Raw genomic sequence first — 22,823 nt, 5'->3', positions numbered from 1 at the left:
TCTCCTGCTCGCCTTTATTGGGAAAAAAAACCTACCCAGGTTAGCTTGCGCTACACCAGCTTCCGGGTCCGCTCCGCGCTTTTTTCCCATAAAGGCGCGCAGGTGAGTCCCGGAGATGTGACATGACTCTCCAGTCTCCCCAATGTTATAGACATCACATCTGGAGCAAGGGATACAAGAAAATTACATTGATGGATGTACCGGTGAAAGTCTTCTTTCTGCCGCAGCCCAGGTTCGATTCACGGGCAGCGAGGAAATTTTCAGCAGAGCTACCAAGCGGCGTCGATGTCTCCCTGGTGGTCTAGTGGTTAGGATTTGGCGCTTTTACCGCCGCGGCCCGGGTTCGATTCCCGGTCAGGAAAGCAGTTTTCAGCGGGTCAGAGGGCCCTCTATTCGTCTTAAACGCACTGCACAGTTGTTTATTGATCTTCGTCGTTCCTGTGTGCTGCAGTGTGAAATAGCATCCTGATGCAGATTTGCTTGCGTGCGTTGGGATGATTGCTTCTGCAGCTGCAAACGAGTGAACAATCTTCACTCTCTCGGCGGAGCAGATCAGGGCTGTTTGGCAGTGTCTGTTTGTAGACGCGGTTACCTTTGTTTAACAATTTAAATTTAATTTTTTTTATGTATCCATTGCTCCCGATGCGATCTCTGTAACATTGGGGAGACTGGAGAGTCAAGTCACATCTCTGGGACTCTCCTGCTCGCCTTTATTGGGAAAAAAAACCTACCCAGGTTAGCTTGCGCTACACCAGCTTCCGGGTCCGCTCCGCGCTTTTTTCCCATAAAGGCGCGCAGGTGAGTCCCGGAGATGTGACATGACTCTCCAGTCTCCCCAATGTTATAGACATCACATCTGGAGCAAGGGATACAAGAAAATTACATTGATGGATGTACCGGTGAAAGTCTTCTTTCTGCCGCAGCCCAGGTTTGATTCACGGGCAGCGAGGAAATTTTCAGCAGAGCTACCAAGCGGCGTCGATGTCTCCCTGGTGGTCTAGTGGTTAGGATTTGGCGCTTTTACCGCCGCGGCCCGGGTTCGATTCCCGGTCAGGAAAGCAGTTTTCAGCGGGTCAGAGGGCCCTCTATTCGTCTTAAACGCACTGCACAGTTGTTTATTGATCTTCGTCGTTCCTGTGTGCTGCAGTGTGAAATAGCATCCTGATGCAGATTTGCTTGCGTGCGTTGGGATGATTGTTTCTGCAGCTGCAAACGAGTGAACAATCTTCACTCTCTCGGCGGAGCAGATCAGGGCTGTTTGGCAGTGTCTGTTTGTAGACGCGGTTACCTTTGTTTAACAATTTAAATTTAATTTTTTTTATGTATCCATTGCTCCCGATGCGATCTCTGTAACATTGGGGAGACTGGAGAGTCAAGTCACATCTCTGGGACTCTCCTGCTCGCCTTTATTGGGAAAAAAAACCTACCCAGGTTAGCTTGCGCTACACCAGCTTCCGGGTCCGCTCCGCGCTTTTTTCCCATAAAGGCGCGCAGGTGAGTCCCGGAGATGTGACATGACTCTCCAGTCTCCCCAATGTTATAGACATCACATCTGGAGCAAGGGATACAAGAAAATTACATTGATGGATGTACCGGTGAAAGTCTTCTTTCTGCCGCAGCCCAGGTTCGATTCACGGGCAGCGAGGAAATTTTCAGCAGAGCTACCAAGCGGCGTCGATGTCTCCCTGGTGGTCTAGTGGTTAGGATTTGGCGCTTTTACCGCCGCGGCCCGGGTTCGATTCCCGGTCAGGAAAGCAGTTTTCAGCGGGTCAGAGGGCCCTCTATTCGTCTTAAACGCACTGCACAGTTGTTTATTGATCTTCGTCGTTCCTGTGTGCTGCAGTGTGAAATAGCATCCTGATGCAGATTTGCTTGCGTGCGTTGGGATGATTGCTTCTGCAGCTGCAAACGAGTGAACAATCTTCACTCTCTCGGCGGAGCAGATCAGGGCTGTTTGGCAGTGTCTGTTTGTAGACGCGGTTACCTTTGTTTAACAATTTAAATTTAATTTTTTTTATGTATCCATTGCTCCCGATGCGATCTCTGTAACATTGGGGAGACTGGAGAGTCAAGTCACATCTCTGGGACTCTCCTGCTCGCCTTTATTGGGAAAAAAAACCTACCCAGGTTAGCTTGCGCTACACCAGCTTCCGGGTCCGCTCCGCGCTTTTTTCCCATAAAGGCGCGCAGGTGAGTCCCGGAGATGTGACATGACTCTCCAGTCTCCCCAATGTTATAGACATCACATCTGGAGCAAGGGATACAAGAAAATTACATTGATGGATGTACCGGTGAAAGTCTTCTTTCTGCCGCAGCCCAGGTTCGATTCACGGGCAGCGAGGAAATTTTCAGCAGAGCTACCAAGCGGCGTCGATGTCTCCCTGGTGGTCTAGTGGTTAGGATTTGGCGCTTTTACCGCCGCGGCCCGGGTTCGATTCCCGGTCAGGAAAGCAGTTTTCAGCGGGTCAGAGGGCCCTCTATTCGTCTTAAACGCACTGCACAGTTGTTTATTGATCTTCGTCGTTCCTGTGTGCTGCAGTGTGAAATAGCATCCTGATGCAGATTTGCTTGCGTGCGTTGGGATGATTGCTTCTGCAGCTGCAAACGAGTGAACAATCTTCACTCTCTCGGCGGAGCAGATCAGGGCTGTTTGGCAGTGTCTGTTTGTAGACGCGGTTACCTTTGTTTAACAATTTAAATTTAATTTTTTTTATGGATCCATTGCTCCCGATGCGATCTCTGTAACATTGGGGAGACTGGAGAGTCAAGTCACATCTCTGGGACTCTCCTGCTCGCCTTTATTGGGAAAAAAAACCTACCCAGGTTAGCTTGCGCTACACCAGCTTCCGGGTCCGCTCCGCGCTTTTTTCCCATAAAGGCGCGCAGGTGAGTCCCGGAGATGTGACATGACTCTCCAGTCTCCCCAATGTTATAGACATCACATCTGGAGCAAGGGATACAAGAAAATTACATTGATGGATGTACCGGTGAAAGTCTTCTTTCTGCCGCAGCCCAGGTTTGATTCACGGGCAGCGAGGAAATTTTCAGCAGAGCTACCAAGCGGCGTCGATGTCTCCCTGGTGGTCTAGTGGTTAGGATTTGGCGCTTTTACCGCCGCGGCCCGGGTTCGATTCCCGGTCAGGAAAGCAGTTTTCAGCGGGTCAGAGGGCCCTCTATTCGTCTTAAACGCACTGCACAGTTGTTTATTGATCTTCGTCGTTCCTGTGTGCTGCAGTGTGAAATAGCATCCTGATGCAGATTTGCTTGCGTGCGTTGGGATGATTGCTTCTGCAGCTGCAAACGAGTGAACAATCTTCACTCTCTCGGCGGAGCAGATCAGGGCTGTTTGGCAGTGTCTGTTTGTAGACGCGGTTACCTTTGTTTAACAATTTAAATTTAATTTTTTTTATGTATCCATTGCTCCCGATGCGATCTCTGTAACATTGGGGAGACTGGAGAGTCAAGTCACATCTCTGGGACTCTCCTGCTCGCCTTTATTGGGAAAAAAAACCTACCCAGGTTAGCTTGCGCTACACCAGCTTCCGGGTCCGCTCCGCGCTTTTTTCCCATAAAGGCGCGCAGGTGAGTCCCGGAGATGTGACATGACTCTCCAGTCTCCCCAATGTTATAGACATCACATCTGGAGCAAGGGATACAAGAAAATTACATTGATGGATGTACCGGTGAAAGTCTTCTTTCTGCCGCAGCCCAGGTTTGATTCACGGGCAGCGAGGAAATTTTCAGCAGAGCTACCAAGCGGCGTCGATGTCTCCCTGGTGGTCTAGTGGTTAGGATTTGGCGCTTTTACCGCCGCGGCCCGGGTTCGATTCCCGGTCAGGAAAGCAGTTTTCAGCGGGTCAGAGGGCCCTCTATTCGTCTTAAACGCACTGCACAGTTGTTTATTGATCTTCGTCGTTCCTGTGTGCTGCAGTGTGAAATAGCATCCTGATGCAGATTTGCTTGCGTGCGTTGGGATGATTGCTTCTGCAGCTGCAAACGAGTGAACAATCTTCACTCTCTCGGCGGAGCAGATCAGGGCTGTTTGGCAGTGTCTGTTTGTAGACGCGGTTACCTTTGTTTAACAATTTAAATTTAATTTTTTTTATGTATCCATTGCTCCCGATGCGATCTCTGTAACATTGGGGAGACTGGAGAGTCAAGTCACATCTCTGGGACTCTCCTGCTCGCCTTTATTGGGAAAAAAAACCTACCCAGGTTAGCTTGCGCTACACCAGCTTCCGGGTCCGCTCCGCGCTTTTTTCCCATAAAGGCGCGCAGGTGAGTCCCGGAGATGTGACATGACTCTCCAGTCTCCCCAATGTTATAGACATCACATCTGGAGCAAGGGATACAAGAAAATTACATTGATGGATGTACCGGTGAAAGTCTTCTTTCTGCCGCAGCCCAGGTTCGATTCACGGGCAGCGAGGAAATTTTCAGCAGAGCTACCAAGCGGCGTCGATGTCTCCCTGGTGGTCTAGTGGTTAGGATTTGGCGCTTTTACCGCCGCGGCCCGGGTTCGATTCCCGGTCAGGAAAGCAGTTTTCAGCGGGTCAGAGGGCCCTCTATTCGTCTTAAACGCACTGCACAGTTGTTTATTGATCTTCGTCGTTCCTGTGTGCTGCAGTGTGAAATAGCATCCTGATGCAGATTTGCTTGCGTGCGTTGGGATGATTGCTTCTGCAGCTGCAAACGAGTGAACAATCTTCACTCTCTCGGCGGAGCAGATCAGGGCTGTTTGGCAGTGTCTGTTTGTAGACGCGGTTACCTTTGTTTAACAATTTAAATTTAATTTTTTTTATGTATCCATTGCTCCCGATGCGATCTCTGTAACATTGGGGAGACTGGAGAGTCAAGTCACATCTCTGGGACTCTCCTGCTCGCCTTTATTGGGAAAAAAAACCTACCCAGGTTAGCTTGCGCTACACCAGCTTCCGGGTCCGCTCCGCGCTTTTTTCCCATAAAGGCGCGCAGGTGAGTCCCGGAGATGTGACATGACTCTCCAGTCTCCCCAATGTTATAGACATCACATCTGGAGCAAGGGATACAAGAAAATTACATTGATGGATGTACCGGTGAAAGTCTTCTTTCTGCCGCAGCCCAGGTTCGATTCACGGGCAGCGAGGAAATTTTCAGCAGAGCTACCAAGCGGCGTCGATGTCTCCCTGGTGGTCTAGTGGTTAGGATTTGGCGCTTTTACCGCCGCGGCCCGGGTTCGATTCCCGGTCAGGAAAGCAGTTTTCAGCGGGTCAGAGGGCCCTCTATTCGTCTTAAACGCACTGCACAGTTGTTTATTGATCTTCGTCGTTCCTGTGTGCTGCAGTGTGAAATAGCATCCTGATGCAGATTTGCTTGCGTGCGTTGGGATGATTGCTTCTGCAGCTGCAAACGAGTGAACAATCTTCACTCTCTCGGCGGAGCAGATCAGGGCTGTTTGGCAGTGTCTGTTTGTAGACGCGGTTACCTTTGTTTAACAATTTAAATTTAATTTTTTTTATGGATCCATTGCTCCCGATGCGATCTCTGTAACATTGGGGAGACTGGAGAGTCAAGTCACATCTCTGGGACTCTCCTGCTCGCCTTTATTGGGAAAAAAAACCTACCCAGGTTAGCTTGCGCTACACCAGCTTCCGGGTCCGCTCCGCGCTTTTTTCCCATAAAGGCGCGCAGGTGAGTCCCGGAGATGTGACATGACTCTCCAGTCTCCCCAATGTTATAGACATCACATCTGGAGCAAGGGATACAAGAAAATTACATTGATGGATGTACCGGTGAAAGTCTTCTTTCTGCCGCAGCCCAGGTTTGATTCACGGGCAGCGAGGAAATTTTCAGCAGAGCTACCAAGCGGCGTCGATGTCTCCCTGGTGGTCTAGTGGTTAGGATTTGGCGCTTTTACCGCCGCGGCCCGGGTTCGATTCCCGGTCAGGAAAGCAGTTTTCAGCGGGTCAGAGGGCCCTCTATTCGTCTTAAACGCACTGCACAGTTGTTTATTGATCTTCGTCGTTCCTGTGTGCTGCAGTGTGAAATAGCATCCTGATGCAGATTTGCTTGCGTGCGTTGGGATGATTGCTTCTGCAGCTGCAAACGAGTGAACAATCTTCACTCTCTCGGCGGAGCAGATCAGGGCTGTTTGGCAGTGTCTGTTTGTAGACGCGGTTACCTTTGTTTAACAATTTAAATTTAATTTTTTTTATGTATCCATTGCTCCCGATGCGATCTCTGTAACATTGGGGAGACTGGAGAGTCAAGTCACATCTCTGGGACTCTCCTGCTCGCCTTTATTGGGAAAAAAAACCTACCCAGGTTAGCTTGCGCTACACCAGCTTCCGGGTCCGCTCCGCGCTTTTTTCCCATAAAGGCGCGCAGGTGAGTCCCGGAGATGTGACATGACTCTCCAGTCTCCCCAATGTTATAGACATCACATCTGGAGCAAGGGATACAAGAAAATTACATTGATGGATGTACCGGTGAAAGTCTTCTTTCTGCCGCAGCCCAGGTTCGATTCACGGGCAGCGAGGAAATTTTCAGCAGAGCTACCAAGCGGCGTCGATGTCTCCCTGGTGGTCTAGTGGTTAGGATTTGGCGCTTTTACCGCCGCGGCCCGGGTTCGATTCCCGGTCAGGAAAGCAGTTTTCAGCGGGTCAGAGGGCCCTCTATTCGTCTTAAACGCACTGCACAGTTGTTTATTGATCTTCGTCGTTCCTGTGTGCTGCAGTGTGAAATAGCATCCTGATGCAGATTTGCTTGCGTGCGTTGGGATGATTGCTTCTGCAGCTGCAAACGAGTGAACAATCTTCACTCTCTCGGCGGAGCAGATCAGGGCTGTTTGGCAGTGTCTGTTTGTAGACGCGGTTACCTTTGTTTAACAATTTAAATTTAATTTTTTTTATGTATCCATTGCTCCCGATGCGATCTCTGTAACATTGGGGAGACTGGAGAGTCAAGTCACATCTCTGGGACTCTCCTGCTCGCCTTTATTGGGAAAAAAAACCTACCCAGGTTAGCTTGCGCTACACCAGCTTCCGGGTCCGCTCCGCGCTTTTTTCCAATAAAGGCGCGCAGGTGAGTCCCGGAGATGTGACATGACTCTCCAGTCTCCCCAATGTTATAGACATCACATCTGGAGCAAGGGATACAAGAAAATTACATTGATGGATGTACCGGTGAAAGTCTTCTTTCTGCCGCAGCCCAGGTTCGATTCACGGGCAGCGAGGAAATTTTCAGCAGAGCTACCAAGCGGCGTCGATGTCTCCCTGGTGGTCTAGTGGTTAGGATTTGGCGCTTTTACCGCCGCGGCCCGGGTTCGATTCCCGGTCAGGAAAGCAGTTTTCAGCGGGTCAGAGGGCCCTCTATTCGTCTTAAACGCACTGCACAGTTGTTTATTGATCTTCGTCGTTCCTGTGTGCTGCAGTGTGAAATAGCATCCTGATGCAGATTTGCTTGCGTGCGTTGGGATGATTGCTTCTGCAGCTGCAAACGAGTGAACAATCTTCACTCTCTCGGCGGAGCAGATCAGGGCTGTTTGGCAGTGTCTGTTTGTAGACGCGGTTACCTTTGTTTAACAATTTAAATTTAATTTTTTTAATGTATCCATTGCTCCCGATGCGATCTCTGTAACATTGGGGAGACTGGAGAGTCAAGTCACATCTCTGGGACTCTCCTGCTCGCCTTTATTGGGAAAAAAAACCTACCCAGGTTAGCTTGCGCTACACCAGCTTCCGGGTCCGCTCCGCGCTTTTTTCCAATAAAGGCGCGCAGGTGAGTCCCGGAGATGTGACATGACTCTCCAGTCTCCCCAATGTTATAGACATCACATCTGGAGCAAGGGATACATAAAAAAAATTAAATTTAAATTGTTAAACAAAGGTAACCGCGTCTACAAACAGTCACTGCCAAACAGCCCTGATCTGCTCCGCCGAGAGAGTGAAGATTGTTCACTCGTTTGCAGCTGCAGAAGCAATCATCCCAACGCACGCAAGCAAATCTGCATCAGGATGCTATTTCACACTGCAGCACACAGGAACGACGAAGATCAATAAACAACTGTGCAGTGCGTTTAAGACGAATAGAGGGCCCTCTGACTCGCTGAAAACTGCTTTCCGGACCGGGAATCGAACCCGGGTCGCGGCGGTAAAAGCGCCAAATCCTAACCACTAGACCACCAGGGAGACATCGACGCCGCTTGGTAGCTCTGCTGAAAATTTCCTCGCTGCCCGTGAATCGAACCTGGGCTGCGGCAGAAAGAAGACTTTCACCGGTACATCCATCAATGTAATCCATCAATGTATTTGGATACTTGTGTGTTGGAAGACTTACCAGGGGTAAGCAATGGGGTTCAGGCCCCGGCACGGAGCCTGTTCCCGTTGCTCAGAAGGGAAGGTTGGAGAAGAGCAGAGCAATAATTATTGGGGACTCGATATTTTGTGGCACATATAGGCGGTTTTGTGGGGGCGAGAGAGACTCACGATTGGTATGTTGCCTCCCAGGTGCAAGGGTAAGTGACGTCTCTGATCGTGTTTTCCGAGTCCTTAAGGGGGTGGCGGAGCAGCCCGAAGTCGTGGTCCACATTGGCACCAACGACATAGGTAGGAAGAAGGATGAGGATGTTAGGCAGGCTTTCAGGGAGCTAGGTTGGAAGCTCAAAGTTAGAACAAACAGAGTTGTTGTCTCTGGTTTGTTACCTGTGCCACGTGATGGTGAGTCGAGGAATAGTGAGAGAGAACAGTTAAATGCGTGGCTACAGGGATGGTGCAGGAGGGGGGGATTCCGGTATCTGGATAACTGGGGTTCTTTCTGGGGAAGGTGGGACCTCTATAAACAGGATAGTCTACACCTGAACCTGAGGGGCACCAGTATCCTTGGGGGGACGTTTGCTAGGTATCTTTGGGGGAGGGGGTTTAAACTAACTCTGCAGGCGCATGGGAACCTAGACTGTAGATTTAGGGTGCAGGACCTTGAGTGTAGGGAGATTAGGAGCTTGGCATCAATCTTGAAGGAGGGTGCCTCTAAACAGCAATGTGACATTGAAGTATACTTCAATGCGAGAAGTATACGAAATAAGATAGGTGAACTTGCAGCGTGGGTTGGTACCTGGGATTTTGATGTTGTGGCTATTACTGCGACATGGGTAGAACAGGGACACGATTGGCTGTTGCAGGTTCCAGGGTTTAAATGTTTTAGTAGGGTCAGACATGGGGGTAAGAGAAGGGGAGGTGTGGCATTGCTTGTCAAGGATGGTATTACAGCGGTGGAAAGGACGATGGATGAACACTCGCCATCTGAGGTACGTTGGGCTGAAGTTAGAAATAGGAAAGGGGAGGACACCCTGTTTGGATTTTCTATAGGCCTCCTAATAGTCCTAGAGACGTAGAAGAAAGGATTGAGAGGGTGATTCAGGAGAAGAGGGAAAGTAATAGGGTGGTTGTTATGGGGGACTTTAACTTTCCAGATATTGACTGGGAAAGCCATAGCTCGAGTACGTTAGATGGGTCGGTGTTTATCTGTTGTGTGCAGGAGGGTTACCTGACACAATATGTTGACAGGCCAACAAGAGGTGAGGCCGTACTGGATTTGGTTCTGGGTAATGAATCAGGCCAGGTATTAGAATTGGAGGTAGGTGGGCACTTTGGGGACAGTAACCACAATTCGGTGATTTTTACTCTGGTGATGGAGAGGGATACGTGTGCACTGTAGGGCAAGAGTTATAGCTGGGGGCAGGGAAATTATGATGCGGTGAGGCATGACTTAGGACGTGTGGCTTGGAAAAGTAGACTTCAATGGAAGGGTGCAATCGATATGTGGAGCTTGTTCAAGGAGCAACTATTGAGTGTCCTTGATAAGTATGTACCTGTCAGGCAGGGAGGAAAACGTCGTGTGAGGGAGCCGTGGTTTAATAATGAATTGGAATCCCTTGTTAAAGCGAAGAGGGCGGCCTATGTAAAGATGAGGCGTGAAGGTTCAATTGGGGCAATTGAGAGTTATAAAGTAGCCAGGGAGGATCTAAAGAGAGAGTTAAGAGCAGCAAGGAGGGGACATGAAAAGTCCTTGGTTGGTAGGATAAGGGACAACCCAAAGGCTTTCTATAGGTATGTCAGGAATAAAAGAATGACTCAGGTTGGAATAGGTCCAGTCAAGGATAGTAGTGGGAAGTTGCACATGGAGGCCGAAGAGATTGGGGAGACACTGAATGAATACTTTTCATCAGTATTCACTCAGGAACAGGACATTGTTGCCGATATGAATATTGAGTCACAATTAATTTTAATGGATGGCTTTGAGGTATGTAGGGAAGAGGTATTGGAAATTCTGGAAAGGGTGAAAATAGATAAGTCCCCTGGGCCTGATGGCATATATCCTAGCATTCTCTGGGAAGCAAGGGAGGAGATTGCAGACCCATTGGCCTTGATTTTTATAACCTCGTTGTCTACCGGAATAGTGCCAGAAGACTGGAGGATAGCAAAGGTGGTTCCCTTGTTCAAGAAGGGGAGTAGGGATAACACTAGTTCCTATAGCCGGTGAGTCTCACTTCTGTTGTGGGCAAAGTCTTAGAGAAAATTGTAAGGGATAGGATTTATGAACATCTGGATAGGAATAATGTGATCAAGGATAGTCAGCATGGTTTTGTGAAGGGCAGGTCTTGTCTCACAAACCTTATTGAATTCTTTGAGAAGGTGACTAAGGAGGTGGACGAGGGTAAAGCGGTAGATGTGGTGTATATGGAATTTAGTAAGGCGTTTGATAAGGTTCCCCATGGTTGGCTACTGCAAAAAATACGGAGGTATGGCATTGAGAGTGCGTTGGAGGTTTGTATTAGGAATTGGCTGGCTGGAAGAAGACAGAGTGTAATAGCTGATGGTAAAGGTTCATCTTGGAGTGCAGTTACTAGTGGTGTTCCGGAAGGATCTGTTTTGGGACCATTGCTGTTTGCCATTTTTATAAATGACCTGGAGGAGGGGCTAGAAGGTTGGGTGAGCAAGTTTGCGGATGATACGAATGTCAGTGGAGTTGTTGACAGTGAGGAAGGATGTGGCAGGTTACAATGAGATATAGTTAAGCTGCAGAGCTGGGCAGAAAGGTGGCAAATGGAGTTCAATTTTGGTTAAGAGTAACAAGAAGATGGATTACTGGGCTAATGGTTGGATACTTGGTAGTGTGGATGAGCAGAGGGATCTTGGTGGCCATGTACACAGATCTCTGAAAGTGCTGTGAAGAAGGCATATGGCGTACTAGCTTTTATTGGTAGAGAAATTGAGTTCCGGAGTCCTGAGGTTGTGTTGCAGTTGTATAAGACACTGGTGCGGCCGCGTCTGGAGTATTGTGTGCAGTTTTGGTCGCCATACTATAGGAAGGGTGTGGAGGCACTGGAACAGGTGCAGAGGAGGTTTACCAGGATGTTACCTGGTATGGTAGGAAGATCGTATGAGGAAACGCTGAGGCACTTGGGGCTTTTTTCATTGGAGACAAGAAGGTTTAGGGGTGACTTGATAGAGGTGTACAAGATGATTAGGGGTTTAGATCGGGTTGGCAATGAGAACCTTTTTCCACCTAAGGAGTCAGCTATTACGAGGGGGCATAGCTTTAAATTAAGGGGTGGTAGGTATAGGACAGATGTTAGGGGTAGCTTCTTGACTCAGCGAGTCATGAGTTCATGGAATGCCCTGCCAGTAGCAGTGGTGGACTCTCCCTCTTTATGGGCATTTAAACGGACATTGGATAGGCATATGGAGGATAGTAGGCTAGTGTAGGTTAGGTGGGCTTGGATCGGCGCAACATCGAGGGCCAAAGGGCCTGTACTGCGCTGTAATTTTCTATGTTCTATGTTCTATTAAGCTGCATCAGGACATTATTTCAACGAGCCACGACACACTGCAGCACAGAGAAACTGTGAAGAGCAGAAGACAAAGATGTATATAGTGTATTTAAGGAGAACAGGTACCTAATAAACCCAGTCCGCCGATTTCTCAAATATGCTTCCAAGTTGACTTCAAAAATTCGGTTTGTCCTTCCATTTTTTGCTATTTTATTTTGTGAGTTTTAAAAATTCCGCAATCCTCTGACTTGAGTATTGGAGTTGGTAAGTTACGTTGTGGCTGGACAGGACACTGGAATATTGTGGAATACTTTTGGAATATTGTGTGCAATTCTGGTCTCCCTCCTATCAGAAGGATATTGTGAAATTTGAAAGGGTTCTGAAGCACCAATGAGTCCGCAGAGAGGAGAGGCCCTTCTGCTGCCGTGAGTGCGGGAAGGCCTTTAGTGATTCCTCTGCCATGCGGACGCAGCAATTGGTCCACACCCGGGACGGCTGTTCTCATGCCCTGAGTGCGAGATGGCTTTCAGCAGTTCTTCCCACCTGCCGAGACACCAGTGGGTCCATACCGAGGAGAGGCATTCTTCTGCCACGAATGCAGAATGGGCTTTGCTCTTTCTTCTGACTTGCTGGCCCACTGGTGGGTCCACAGTGGGGAGAGGTTGCTCAGTTGCTCTAAGTGCAGGAAGGCCTTCATCAAACCTCAGACCTGCATTTGTTTGGACAGGACCACCGTGAGAAAACACATGCAGACACTGGGAGAATGTGCAAACTCCTCACTGGCTGGAATCAAACCTGGGTCCCTGGTGCTGTGAGGCTGCAGTGGTAACCACTGAGGCACTACATATTGCAACCTGAAGTAGGCAAGCAGGAGGTCGGGAGAATACAGCAAGCCAGGCAGCACCAGGATGTGGAGTAGTCAGCATTTTGGGTATTAACCCTTCTTCAGGACTGAAAAGTTGACTTCTCTATGAGAAACGATTTACGGAATGTTGCTGGGGTTTGGAGGGTTTTAGCTACAGGGAGAGTCTGAATAGGCTGGGGCTGTTTTCACTGGAGCATCGGAGGTAGAGGAGTGACCTAATAGAGGTTACAAATTCATGAGAGGGATGGACAGGGTAAAAGACAAGGTATTTTCCCTGGGATGGAGGACCCCAAAACTAGAGGGCATAGGTTTAGGGTGAGAGGCGAAATATATTAAAGGGACAACTTCTTCATGCAGAGGGTGGTACATACATGAAATGAGCTGCCAGGGTATATGGGTCAGGTGCTGTCAAATGGGACTAGATTAATTTAGGATATCAGGTCAGCATGGAAAAGTTGGACCGAAGGGTCTGTTTCCATGTTGTATGTGTCTCTGACTACTGTTCCTCATGTAAGTTTAAAAGAGAGTCCAAGTAACTTTGAATACTTCAATCTTGTTGAAATCACCTCCTCAAATGACTCCCTCCGAGCGATACTGTTTAAACATGCTGAGTTGGACAAAATATCCTATCAAGTTCAACACAAACCCAGAGTTGAAGATGTCAGAAGTCACACGATACCGAGGGGACCAAAACTGATCACAATATTCCAGGTGCAGCCTCATCAACATTCTGTACAACTACACTATATCTTGCCAACATCTATACTCAATTCCCTAACTGATGAAGGTTAGTGTGCCTAAACCTTTCTTCACTGCCTTGTGTAGCGATGTTATCAGAGATATAGGATCGACTTTAAACTGATCCACAATCCAGCGACTGGGAGCACTGAAGCAGAGTACTGCAGCATGAGTGTGCTGGGCACATAACCCAGAGGTCGATTGGTCAAAACCATATGATGCTATTGCTCAATGTCTCCAAAAGTTGCTTTCCTTTGCAAGGGTACTCTGTTCTGTATCATGCCTTTGCATCTGCTTCCCAAAGCTTCTTCAGTAGAGGAGTGACAGTGGCAGCTGGAGCCCAGGAACTCACCAACCCCCTGGACCTGGAGGAATCTCCGAGCTCCAAAGTGGGGGGTGCCCAACTGGAGGCTGGATTTGCTCCAGGCTTGTATCGATTAACTTATTTAAATGTAACCTACTGTATGGGGATTTGGTTCACCTTAAAACTGGAGGATCATGTCAGAATGTTTGTTTATATTTAGCAGTTGTAGTTGGTAAAATACACTCCCTGGAGGAACACATTCTATGATGCTGCATTTCTTGCCTTCTGCCCTTTCCCCATTTCTTATCTCCCATCTTGATTGTATTTTTTTTGGGTCAAATTTGATTTCATATTTATCCGACTTGGTATTCACTGTGTGCTATTAATTTGTTTGTTTGAATATTGTCAGTCAAAATTAATGGTGTAATTTCATTTCTGATGTCAGAGTGTGACATTGAATGTGCAGGTGTGAATACCAGTAAGTTGTGAAAATAAATCAAGAACTTGTGATTTTACAGCAAAAAGAGCAGTTCACCGCTATCAATGGCATTGTCTCATTTCAAGGGGATGAGTTGAGCCTGACCAACAATTTCAAACAGTCACCCAATTTTATTAATATTTTCGTTATCTTCATTGAAGATAACAACTCTGGCATGCTAAAATTTACACAATTTGTTTATAAGATTTATTTATATATCCATTGCTCTGCCACATTGGGGAGACTGGATGCCAACTTGCAGAACATTTCAGGGAACAGCTCTAGGACTCCAAACCTAAACGATCCCACCGCCCTGTGGCTGAATATTTTAACTTTCCCTCCCATTCCGTCAAGGGCATGCAAGTCCTGTGCCGCATCCCCTCAAAGCTCTAGCTACCTGACGCTTGTAGGAAGAACACTTCATCTTCCGCCTTGGGACCCACCAACTACATGGGATCAATGTCGATTTCACCAGTTTCCATATTTCCCCCCACCCTCACTCCCACACCACGTGCCTTGTCCCAGATCCAACTTTCCAACTCGGCATTGGCCTCTTGAGCTGTCTTACATTTTCATCTTGCTTCCTACCTATTCGCTCCACTCTCCTGTCTTACCTCTCATGATAAATCAGCACCTCCATCGACCTATTTCATTCACAGTTACCTCCCCTCCATCCCCATCCCCTTCCCAATTATCTCTCAGCCCCGTTGGACCAACCTTCATTCCTGATGAAGAACTTATGCTGCAAACCAAGACTGTGGTGAAGGAGCATCCTTAATAAGAAAGAGTTCCCAATTCAGATTTATTCCCCATTTGTTCCCCCGTTCTTCTAGAAATAAGAAATGTCTTTTTCTTCCACTAGAAAGTGGTCTTACACTTTGCGGTGTCTGAAGTGTTATACAACTCCACTTTTTTGCCTACCTTTTAAGAATCCTTTCAACCTGTTTTTCGGACAATGGTGGCGGTTACCAAAAGTAATCATTTCACTCCTCTTCAATGCCCCATTTCTCCTCCTAGGAACCACTTTGACATGTTGTCTGAGTGTACTTGGTTTTCAAAATGTAATTTGGCCATTGAAGTGAACAGGCTTAGTCTTTATTGATCGCTAGCTTTGTTTGCACTAACTGTAATTATCCACTAATTTGCTGTTTTTTTGTTCCACCAAAGCTGGAAAAAATTATCTGTATTTATTTTGCACTCAGGTGTGAAAAATCATCCCAAGAATCGTCATATTATTATAGTTGATTGAAGCTAAAACAGGAGGCATTCTGTGGCAGTTTGAGACTAAAATCTTGGCTGGAAAGAATGTAAATTGATGATGAAAGTCAAAAAACAGAATCTCTGGCCACAATCTATCAGTCTTGCTTGATTAATTAGTGGCTCTTCAAAAGCACTTCCAAGCCATCACCTCAACCACCAAGAGCAGGTAAGTGTGAACACAGCATTCCAACTGTGAAATATATCGCATTGCTTCTTTGTTATTGATCAAAAACCTGGAACTCGCTCCTGAACATTATTGCAGACCACATCATAATGTGAAGCAATTTAAGAGGCAGCTCAGCGCCACTTTTTCAAGGACAGTTTGGGAAGGGTTGTTGGCAGAGCCAATGATATTCACATCTCATGAAATAATAAGCAAAGAGGCATGGATAGAGGATTGGCTAACCAATGATACAATTGGGATAAGGGGCATGTTCAGGATAGCAAATTGTAACCAGTAGTGTGCCACAGAGATTAGTGCTGGGGCCAAAATTATTTACAATATGTATTATTTACAATTATTTACTTGGATAAGTAAAGTGAATGCACTATTGTCAAGATTGCAAAAAAGATGGTTGATGGGAAGGCAGGTGGTGAGAAGACATGAAACATCTGCAGAGGTTTATAGACAGGTTAAGCAAATGGCAAATGGAATAGAATTTGGGGAAATGAGGTTGTGCACTTTGCCAGGAGGAACAGTGCTGAATGTTAAATGGAGAAATCTGTTGAATAGAGGGATTTGGAAGCCCATACCCATGCATCTCTTCCTCCAAGTTCAGTGAAAAATAGGGAAGGCAAATGGGAGGTTTACCTTTAAATACAGTGTAAAGGTCGGGAGGTTATAGTGAACCTATGTCAGGCACCAGTCAGGCCACAACTGAACACTGGGTGGGTCCTTTACCCAAGGAAAGATATACTGGCTTTGGAGGCAGTCCAGAGAAGGTTGACTAGGATGAAAAGAATATCATATGAAGAGAAGTGAATAGGTTGGGCCTATACTTATTAGAAGTGAGAAGATTTAGAGGTAACCTTATTTTCACATAAACGATTCTGAGGAGACTTGACAGGCTTGATGTGGAAAAGTTTACCTTTGTGGGTGAATATAGCACCAGAGGGAATAACCTGCAAATGAGAGATTGCATGTTGAAGACAGATAGGAATTTTTACTGAGGGCAGTAAATCTGTGGAACATGTTACTCCAGAGGGTTGTTGAGCTTGGGTCGTTAAGTACATTCAAGGCTGTCAGTTTTTGTTTAACTAGTGAGGAAATTGAGGATTATGTGGAAATAGCAGGAAGTGGAGTTGATGTTTACCAGAGCAAACGTGATCTGAATAAATGGCAGAATTGATTCAATGAGCTGAATTAAATAGTTAAGAATAAAGGAGAAAAGGATACAACTGGCAACTACAGGCCAGTCAGTGTTGGAAATTAGAGATTGGACGGAGTTGGTGGCATTTTGGCATTGTTACTGGATTTAACATCTGGAGATTCAAATTGATGCTGCTATGTCCCCGATGCACTTTGGAATCAATTAATATATCTGGAATATAACGCTTATCGCTGCTTTGGTGATCTTAGCAATTGATATAAGGACCTATCTTGTTAAGGAAGGAAATCTTTAGTCCTTACCCAGTTTGGCGATTGTGTCAATCTTGATCCACGGTAATGTGATTAACTCGTAACTGCCTCTGAAATGGCCCTTGGTATTTCTGGGAGATAACGTGCCACATCCCATGAATGAATAAAGGAAAATATTCAGCAGAAAATTGTCACTGAAGTGAAGATTGTGATCTAGTGATAATGGTTGAGTAACCCAGAGATCTAGGTCTTCTGACAACAAAAATTCAAATCCCATCATGGCAGCTCGTGGAATTTATGTTCAACTAATAAAAAGATCTGGAAGTGAGAGTTTGTCTCAGTACTGGCCACCAGGAAACCATTATTGATGAAAACAATGAACGGCAGATGTTGGACATCGGAAACAACAGGCACATTGCTGGGGCATTGCAGCAGATCTGGCAGCATCTGTGGAGAGAAAACAGTTAGTGTTTTGAATCCAGCCAGTTTTGAAGGGCCATTGGACACAAAACATTAACACTAATCTCTTTGTAGATGTTGCCAGAACTGTGCTGTTTCACCAACCATTATTGATCGATGTGAAATTATTCCTTTATGGAGGAAAATCTACTATTCTTTAACACTGTGCGTGCACCAGGGACCATGTGATTCCAGACCTACTACAGTGTGGGGTTGACCCTCAGCTGCCTTCTCGCATGTAATCAATTACTCGGTCCAAGTGACATCAGGGACGGTGAGAAAATGTTGCACATGTTTGCAACAATCATATGCCGCAATTTCTTTGTACAAGAAAAGCACCAGTTAACGAAGGACAGCCAAGACAAATTGCTATGGGAAGGTCATGCCCAACTGGTTTCATTTCCTTGTAGTAATACCAGAATTATAAGTATTTTTAAAAGTCGTGTTCAGAGGTTACAAAGCTGTAGGAATACTGAAAGGGTTCAGAAAAGATTTACAAGGACGCTGCCGGGGTTGGAGAGTTTGAGGGCAAGGAAAAGGCTGGACAGACACGAGCTATTTTCCCTGGAGCTTTGGAGGCTGAGGGATGACTTTATAGAACTTCATAAAATCATGAGGAGCATTGATAGGGTAAATATGAAAGGTCCTTTACCTGGGGTGGGGGGAGTCAAAAACTAGAGTGCATAGGTCTAACTGAACATGTGGCTGCAAGGATGGTGTAGGAGGGAGGGCTTCAGGTTCTTGGATAATTGGGGTTCATTTTCGAGTTTTTTTTATAGGCTTCCGCAGAGTTCCAGGGAGGTGGAAGGGAGGATAAGCAAAATTATTCTGGGTAGAAGTGAATGGAACAGGGTGGCCATTATGGGGGACTTTAACTTTCCCAACTTTGACTGGAAATGCTATAACTCTAGTACGTTGAACGGGTCTGTTTTTGTCCAATGTGTACAGGAGGGTTTCCTGACACAGTATGTCGAAGGACCGACAAGAGGCCACATTGGGTCTGGTGCTTGGTAATGAACCAGGCCAGGTGTTTGATATAGTGGTAGATGAGCAATTTGTAGAGAGTGACCATAATTCAGTTACGTTTACTTTAGCGATGAAAAGGTTTATGTACATGCCACAGGTCAAGAGTTGTCGGTGGGGCAAGGGCAATTATAATGCGATTAGGCAGGAATTAGGATGCATAGAATGGAGTAGCAAAATGCAGGGCGTGCAGACAGTGGAAATGTGGAGCTGGTTTAAGGAACAGATATTGCATGTCCTTGATAGGTATGTCCCTGTCAGGCAGGGAGTCAGTGATATGGTAAGGGAACCGTGGTTTACAACAGAAATTGCATCTCTTCTTACAAAGAAGAAGGAGGCTTTTGTGTTGATGAGGCAAGATGGTTCAGATGAGGCGATGGAGAGTTACAGATCAGCTCGGAAGGATTTAAAGAGACAAATTCTGGATTAGTGGTGCTGGAAAAGCACAGCAGTTCAGGCAGCATCTGAGGAGCAGTAAAATCGACGTTTTGGCACCTGGATACCCCGTGCTGGCCTATTACCTACCCTCGATCTCTTCATTTCCAACTGCCACCAGGACATTAACCACCTCAACCTGTCTACTCCCTCCCCACTCCAACCTTTCATCCTCACAACGCACAGCCCTCCACTCCCCCTGCTCCAATCCCAACCTCACCATCAAACCAGCAGATAAAGGGGGTGCAGTGGTAGTCTGGTGCACTGACCTCTACACCGCTGAAGACAGAGGCCAACTCGAGGACACCTCCTCCTACTGCCCCCTAGACTATGACCCCACCCCCCATCACCAAACCATCATCGGCCAGACCATACAGAACCTCATCACCTCAGGAGATCTCCCACCCACAGCTTCCAACCTCATAGCCCAGGAACCCTGCACTGCCCAGTTCTACCTCCTTTCCAAGATCCACAAGCCTGACCAGCCTGGCTGCCCCATTGTCTCAGCATGCTCCTGCCCCACTGAACTCATCTATACCTACTTCGACACTGTCCTATCCCCCCAGCCCAGGAACACTCCACATACGTTCGAGTCACCACCCATACCCTCCACTTCCTCCAAGACTTCAGTTTCCCCGGCCCCCAACGCCTCATCTTCACCATGGGTATCCAGTCCATCGATACCTCCATCCCCCATGACCAGGGCCTCCAAGCCCTCCGTTTCTTCCTATCCCGACGTCCCCAACAGTACCCTTCCACCGACACTCTCATTCATTTGGCTGAACTGGTCCTCACACTTACCAATTTCTCCTTCGAATCCTCCCACTTCCTCCAGACCAAAGGGGTAGCCATGGGCACCCGTATGGGCCCCAGCTATGCCTGTCTCTTTGTTGGCTAGGTAGAACAGTCCATCTTCCGGAATTATACCGGCACCACTCCCCATGTCTTCCTCCGCTTCATTGATGACTGCATTGGCGCCACCTCGTGCTCTTGCGAGGAGATTGAGCAATTCATCAACTTTACCAACACGTTCCACTCTCTTAAATTTACCTGGACCATCTCTGACACCTCCCTCCCCTTCCTGGACCTCTCCATCTCCATTAATGTCGACCGACTTGACACCGACATTTTTTACAAACCCACCGACTCCCATAGCTACCTGGATTACACCTCTTCCCACCTTACCTCCTGCAAAAATGCCATCTCGTATTCCCAATTCCTCCACCTCCACCGTATCTGCTTCCAGGAGGACCAGCTCCAATACAGAACACACCAGATGGCCTCCTTCTTTCAAGACCGCAATTTCCCTCCCAACGTGGTTAAAGATGCCCTCCAACGTGTCTGGTCCACATCCCGCACCTCCGCCCTCAGACCCCACCCCTCCAACGTAACAAGAATAGAACCCCACCATGTGCACATCTTCCACCCTACCAAGCTTCACATAAACCAAGTTACTCGACGACATTTCCGCCACCTCCAAACGGACCCCACCACCGGAGATATATTTCCCTCCCCACCCCTTTCCGCCTTCCGCAAAGACCATTCCCTTCGTGACTACCTGGTCATGGTTACGCCGCTCAATAATCCACTCTCCTGTACTGGCATCTTCCCCTGCCACGGCAGGAATTGCAAACCCGGGGCCCACACCTCCTCCCTCTCCTCCATCCAAGGCCCTAGAGGAGCCTTCCACATTCATCAAAGTTTTACCTGCACATCCACCAATATCATTTATTGTATCTGTTGCTCCCGATGCGGGCCCCTGTACATTGGGGAGACTGGACGCCTCCTGGCAAAGCGCTTGAAGGAGCATCACTGGGACACCCGCACCAGTCAACCACACCGCCCTGTGACCCAACATTTCAACTCTCCCTCACACTCTGCCGAGGACATGGAGGTCCTGGGCCTCCTTCACCGTCGCTCCCTCACCCACCCAACGCCTGGAGGAAGAACGCCTCAACTTCCGCCTTGGAACACTTCAACCCTAGGGCATCAATTTGGACTTCAACAGTTTCCTCATTTCCCCTTCCCCCATCTCACCCCAGGTCCAAACTTCCATGACGTGTCCTACCTGCCTATCTTCCGTTTCACCTCTCTACTCCTTCGTCCTCCCTGACATATCATCTTCATCCCACCCTCATCCACCCTCTGTACTCCTTCATCCCCACCCCCACTCACCTATGGGGGTGCTCTATGCTCCTTTTTCCTCACCCCCACCCTCCTCTCATTTAGCTCGTATTCCTTCAGGCACTCTGCCTGTATTCCTGATGAAAGGCTTTTGCCCGAAACGTCCCGAGCCCTTACCTCTGATACAGGACACTGACTTCAGTATGTGTCATTACTGAGAGTGCTGATGTTCCCTTGTGTAATATCAACAACTTATCAGCTTCTGACACCTCTTGCTCCTTTGTTGCCTCTAAACACAATATGCCAATGTGTTCAGGGGAGGCGATGGCCGACTTTATTGTCAGCAGACTATTCACATAGGTAATGTTCTGGGGACCTGTGTTCAAAACCTGCCACGGCAGATGCTGGAATCTGAATTCAATATAAATCTGGTATTAAGAGTCTAATGATGAAACCGTTGTGGTTTGTTGTAAAAGCTTATCTGGTTTCCTGCTGTCCGAACCTGGTCTGATCTACTTATGATTTCAGATCCACTGTCAGCTGGTTGAATCTTCACTGCCCTTTCAGTCGATTCTTAAAGCTCATCTTTTTTAACTATGATATTGCCAGAATGATGTATAGACGGCATAGGCTGGGACTTTCTTTCACTGGAGTGTAGAAGGTTGAGGGTGGAGATTATGGAGGTTTATGAAGTCATGAGGGACAAAGATAAGGTGAATAACCAGTGTCTTTTCCTTAAGGGAAGGGAAGTTCAAAACTTGGGAGTATATTTCTAAGATGAGAGGGAGAAGATTTAAAAAGGACTACCCATGTAGTGCCTGGGGTCCCTCTCCTGCGCGCCTTTACAGGGAAAAAAATCCTACCCAGGTAAGCTTGCGCTACACCAGCTTCTGGGTCCGCTCCGCGCTTTTTTCCCTATAAAGGCGCGCAGGAGAGTCGCGGAGATGTGACTTGACTCTCTAGTCTCCCCAATGTTCTCGAGATCGGTGGAAGTCTTCTTACTGCCGCAGCCCGGGTACGATTCCCGGGCAGAGAGGAAATTTTCAGCAGAGCTACAGGAATGAATCTACGTCTCCCTGGTGGTCTAGTGGTTAGGATTTGGCGCACTCACCCCCGCGGCCCGGGTTCGATTCCCGGTCAGGGAAGCAATTTTCAGCGGGTCGACGGGCTATCCAATCGTCTTAAATGCGCTGTACGGTTGTTTATTGATCTTCGTCGTTCCTGGGTGCTGCAGAATGAAGCAGCTCGTTGAAATAGCATCCTGATGCGGATTTGTTTGCATGTGTTGGGATGATTGTTTCTGCAGCTATAAACGAGTAAACAATCCTCACTCTCTCGGCGGAGCAGGACAGGGCTGTTTGGCAGTGCCTGTTTGTAGACGCGGTTACGTTTGTTTAACAGTTTAAATTTAATTTTTTGTATCTATTGCTCCCGATGCGATCTCTATAACATTCTCAAGATAGCTTTTAACAATAGGTGTCATCTCAATCAGATAATGCATTGAAGGTGTTAAGCTAAAGTCTGTCTGTGTCGCAATGTTAGGTCAGACGGGTTCTATTTCTATCGTGGTATTACAGAATCTTACATGTATGTGTTTTTGTGCAAAATAAAATGCGATTCTGCAAGTACAAATTCAACCCACAAACTTGTGTGCGTGTGTGCGCACAGGAGAAACCGAGTGATTATATGTGTGTGAGAGAGTATAATGCAGTTTAAGTCTGTGAGAGGGTGTATGTGAGAGAGAGAGAG

General features: G+C 47.4%; 13 non-coding genes across 13 annotated transcripts; 12 read left to right on the top strand and 1 right to left on the bottom strand.

Moving 5' to 3' along the window:
- The first annotated feature begins 290 nt into the window (after window positions 1-290).
- Window positions 291-362, top strand: trnak-uuu (transfer RNA lysine (anticodon UUU)). Its single transcript has one exon. It is a non-coding gene; the product is annotated as a tRNA-Lys (tRNA).
- A 624-nt stretch (window positions 363-986) lies between these two features.
- Window positions 987-1,058, top strand: trnak-uuu (transfer RNA lysine (anticodon UUU)). Its single transcript has one exon. It is a non-coding gene; the product is annotated as a tRNA-Lys (tRNA).
- A 624-nt stretch (window positions 1,059-1,682) lies between these two features.
- On the top strand, window positions 1,683-1,754 carry trnak-uuu (transfer RNA lysine (anticodon UUU)). The gene has a single exon. It is a non-coding gene; the product is annotated as a tRNA-Lys (tRNA).
- Window positions 1,755-2,378: 624 nt separating this feature from the next.
- Window positions 2,379-2,450, top strand: trnak-uuu (transfer RNA lysine (anticodon UUU)). Its single transcript has one exon. It is a non-coding gene; the product is annotated as a tRNA-Lys (tRNA).
- Window positions 2,451-3,074: 624 nt separating this feature from the next.
- trnak-uuu (transfer RNA lysine (anticodon UUU)) lies at window positions 3,075-3,146 on the top strand. Its single transcript has one exon. It is a non-coding gene; the product is annotated as a tRNA-Lys (tRNA).
- Window positions 3,147-3,770: 624 nt separating this feature from the next.
- trnak-uuu (transfer RNA lysine (anticodon UUU)) lies at window positions 3,771-3,842 on the top strand. The gene has a single exon. It is a non-coding gene; the product is annotated as a tRNA-Lys (tRNA).
- Window positions 3,843-4,466: 624 nt separating this feature from the next.
- Window positions 4,467-4,538, top strand: trnak-uuu (transfer RNA lysine (anticodon UUU)). The gene has a single exon. It is a non-coding gene; the product is annotated as a tRNA-Lys (tRNA).
- Window positions 4,539-5,162: 624 nt separating this feature from the next.
- trnak-uuu (transfer RNA lysine (anticodon UUU)) lies at window positions 5,163-5,234 on the top strand. The gene has a single exon. It is a non-coding gene; the product is annotated as a tRNA-Lys (tRNA).
- Window positions 5,235-5,858: 624 nt separating this feature from the next.
- On the top strand, window positions 5,859-5,930 carry trnak-uuu (transfer RNA lysine (anticodon UUU)). The gene has a single exon. It is a non-coding gene; the product is annotated as a tRNA-Lys (tRNA).
- Window positions 5,931-6,554: 624 nt separating this feature from the next.
- Window positions 6,555-6,626, top strand: trnak-uuu (transfer RNA lysine (anticodon UUU)). Its single transcript has one exon. It is a non-coding gene; the product is annotated as a tRNA-Lys (tRNA).
- A 624-nt stretch (window positions 6,627-7,250) lies between these two features.
- On the top strand, window positions 7,251-7,322 carry trnak-uuu (transfer RNA lysine (anticodon UUU)). The gene has a single exon. It is a non-coding gene; the product is annotated as a tRNA-Lys (tRNA).
- Window positions 7,323-8,096: 774 nt separating this feature from the next.
- Window positions 8,097-8,168, bottom strand: trnak-uuu (transfer RNA lysine (anticodon UUU)). Its single transcript has one exon. It is a non-coding gene; the product is annotated as a tRNA-Lys (tRNA).
- Window positions 8,169-22,147: 13,979 nt separating this feature from the next.
- On the top strand, window positions 22,148-22,219 carry trnae-cuc (transfer RNA glutamic acid (anticodon CUC)). Its single transcript has one exon. It is a non-coding gene; the product is annotated as a tRNA-Glu (tRNA).
- The last annotated feature ends 604 nt before the right edge of the window (window positions 22,220-22,823 follow it).

The sequence above is a fragment of the Hemiscyllium ocellatum genome, assembly GCF_020745735.1.
Source record: "Hemiscyllium ocellatum isolate sHemOce1 chromosome 27 unlocalized genomic scaffold, sHemOce1.pat.X.cur. SUPER_27_unloc_17, whole genome shotgun sequence".
Lineage (NCBI taxonomy): Eukaryota > Metazoa > Chordata > Chondrichthyes > Orectolobiformes > Hemiscylliidae > Hemiscyllium > Hemiscyllium ocellatum.
The sequence above is the reverse complement of the archived record's forward strand: the minus strand, read 5'-3'. Positions and strand labels throughout refer to the sequence as shown.